Below are 3,198 nucleotides of genomic sequence, written 5' to 3'. Positions count from 1 at the left end.
AGCACCCCTGGGTTCAATCCCCAGTACCAAGAAAAGAAAAAAAAAAAGACCAATCCCTCTGCAGGGCAGCAGTCAGCTCTGCTCAGAGGCCCATGAAGAATGCAGGAGTCAGAGACCACTGTCAGGCTGGGCCCCTCCAGGGCTCTGCCAGGCCCTGGTGACCGCGGTGCCCTCTGGGAAGACTGCTCAACAGTGACAGAGCAGGTGCAGAACTCAAGTTTCACACAGACCAGGCTGGTGGCATCATGCAGAAACACAGGCTGCCTGGAGATGGGACCTGGCTCTAGATGTGACCCCAAGGAGCCACTGAAAAATGTTTAGGCTATGGCCAGGGTGGTCCCCATCAGGGTCCCCGACAAGGGATGAGGGACTCCTCCTCTTCTTTCCAAGAAGCCACCTTCCCAGCCTGGGCTCCTCCTGCAGAGGCAAACAGCAAGGAGAAACAGGACCCCCCTCTTTCCTTAAAATTTTGATGCTCAAGTTTCTCTTTTGATCTTTATCATGACTTCTTTTCTTTTTCCAATGGAAGGCTGGGTTAGGATATTTGAACCACTTCTGGGCATCAACTGGAAATTTCAGCCTATTTTCTGGGCTTTTCCTATTCATAAAATATGGCCCACACTGAGCCTCAGATCCAAAGTGCCCCTACCCAACAGAGGCACAGCCACGGATCCGGCAAAGGTGCACTGGTTGCTGGGTTCCTGTCCCACCATGAGCCCCTGCACACAGGTAGACCAGTGGCTCCCCCGAGCTTTGGCGGGGAGGGGGGGGGGTTGTTGGTGAAATGGATCAGATGCTCTTAGAGGCATCTGCAGATCCGTTGAGACAGCAGGGCCCAGTGTGGGTCGAACAGAGGGAACAGAAGGTGGAGAACAGGTTAGGAAGATGCCGAAGGAATGCAGAGCCACTGGGAGTGGTCAGGCAGCCCAGGCGGAAGGAACAGGATGACGTCTCTCCCCGCCCTCGGCTTAGAAAGGGGGTGTTATCCAGACCGGAATTCTGAGCTGTCCAGGGAGGACTGGCACTGTGCAGAGGACCAGTGTTAGGCACCCTAACTAGGAGACACCTGCCCTCTCCCTTGCCTAACCGTCAATCCAACCCCACCGACTCCCCAGGGCTGAGCGGCTGCAGGGTTGCTCCCCAGCTCAGAGGGCATTTTTCTTTTTCTTTCTTTTTTTTTTTTTTCAGTCTGTCCTGCCATTTCTGCACTCCATGCCTCATATGCAAAGGAACTAAATGCAGAGCCGGAAAGATAGGGACATTTTAATTAGCCTGGGAAACGCGCACAGGCTGGCTGTCCAACACCCCTGAACTCCCCAAGAGGGTTTGCATCCTCAGACTTCGCATTTGATCGAGCATCTGCCTGGCCAATCCCCGAAGGGCGGGTGGAAAGAGAGAGCTGGATGGGCCTGGCTGCTGGGGGAGGAGCCGCCCGACAGGTTTCCACACCACCTGGGGCGCAGGCCCCCGGTCTCCTCCACCAGGGCAGGGCTTTCAGGTACGGAGACCACAGGTCACTGTGGTCCCATGGGCTGAGCCGTAGATGAGGAGCTCAATTGCTCTTTGTTTAAATCCAGCGGAGGCACTCAACCTTGCGTGACCTTGAGCCAACCACCACTCTCCAGACACAACCTGCTTTACGAGCCGAGGAGACCCGATGAGTCAGAAGGGCTGCAGAGGGGGGAAGAAGAGCGATGCTGGTGCCCTGTGTTCCGCCGTGCCCTTCCTCCCAGGCATGTTCTGGTCTTGTTTGTCCCTTGACATCATCCTGGTGGAGGAAGGGAGGGACCATTCTCCCCATCCTGCACCAAGGCACCGAGAACGGGAGGCCACCAGCACCCCGCCGCAGTGCCCATGGGACGTCCCTACTGCCACTCTTTGCCAGTAGATCTAGAAACTAGGGACAAAGGAACAAGAAAAAATAAAAAGGAGACAGAGGAAAAAATGAGAGATAAAGGACCCAAGATGGCCAGGGCAGATAAGCGCCTTGCTTGGGGGACGTGCTGCCGTTAACGATGGCATGTGGGCGGACCCAGCTTTGCAGGCTTGGTTTTAGCGGCCTTCGAGGCTTGGGTGCCCTCACGTCCTGACCCCACGTTACTGGAAGTTCACCAGCGCTCCGACCCGCAGCCGGGAGGCCACGCCCCTCAGTTCTCAGCAGGGGGAGGGCCCCTATCAGCTGGCCTCTCTCCTCCCCTGGAGGCCGGGGTTTGTGACACTTGAAGTTCTGTTCCCTCTTCTGGGAGAGGCTGTTGTGTAAGGTGAGAGCACAGATATTCTCGTGGGTGTGCCCGCAGCGCTGCCAGGTCTGAGTCTCAACTGTGGCCGAGCGAGGGTGGGACCTGGCGCCCTTCCTTAGGGTGGCCAGGGTCCCCTTCCCTCCCACCGCAGGCGGATGGAGACATACCTTTACAGCAACTGGGCAGATGTCATTTACCAGGCACATCCAGGGTTGGAAAAGATGTGACTAAAGAGCCTGGCTCATGCAAGCCTCCCCCGCCCCGCCCCCCCACGATCACACTCCCAGCTGCACTGACACAGAGGACCCTGGCTGAGTCCAGGGCTAAAATGATAAACATCATCTCTCTTGTTCAGACATCCCAGCACACACTAGTAGGGCCCGGAAAGGCTCACCAATTTTTTTTTTTTTTTTTTTTTTTTTTTTTTTTTTTTTTTTTTTTTGCTAATTTTCAACCCAAAGGATATTCCAGAAAGAAGATCTTTACATCTGAAAAGCCTCCTGGGCCGCAGGCGCAGCCTCACCTATGAATCTGGGCCATCATTCTGATGGCACCTTGTAAGCCAGTAAAGTCCTCCTCTCTGTGCCCACCTCTCTATCAAGGAGGGCCACCACAGTTGCTCAGCGAAGTTGTTACAGTTACACCACAGACTGCAATTGCAGCGGGTGTGTGGAGCAAATGGCATTTATTCTTTGGTTAATGCTGTCTCTGCTGGTCTGGTCCCCAGAGTCAGTAAACAAACAACTTGTCCTTGGAGCCAAGGCCTCCCATTCCAGAGTTGCTGCTAGCTCTGCGAGGAGGCCAGTGTACAGAGGGAGCATTCTTGGCCCTCTGAGTCTTGCCATAGCTTTTGGAGGACACCAAGTTACTGATGGGGACAGGTGCTGGTAATCTGTCATAAACTCACTTGGGCCTTATTTCCCTCTTTCTGGAGACCCCTGGGCTCCTTCTGGGTTGG

At 55.0% G+C, this 3,198-nt stretch overlaps 1 long non-coding RNA gene across 1 annotated transcript; it reads right to left on the bottom strand.

Moving 5' to 3' along the window:
• Positions 1-1,243: 1,243 nt before the first annotated feature.
• Positions 1,244-3,198, bottom strand: LOC308649168. The gene is made up of 2 exons (XR_014022022.1): positions 2,764-3,198; positions 1,244-1,671 (listed from the first exon to the last, which is right to left on the bottom strand). It is a non-coding gene; the product is annotated as an uncharacterized lncRNA (long non-coding RNA).

Source organism: Spermophilus citellus, assembly GCF_964194105.1.
Source record: "Spermophilus citellus genome assembly, chromosome: 5".
Taxonomy (NCBI): Eukaryota; Metazoa; Chordata; class Mammalia; order Rodentia; family Sciuridae; genus Spermophilus; species Spermophilus citellus.
This window is presented reverse-complemented; position numbering and strand designations above follow the sequence as displayed.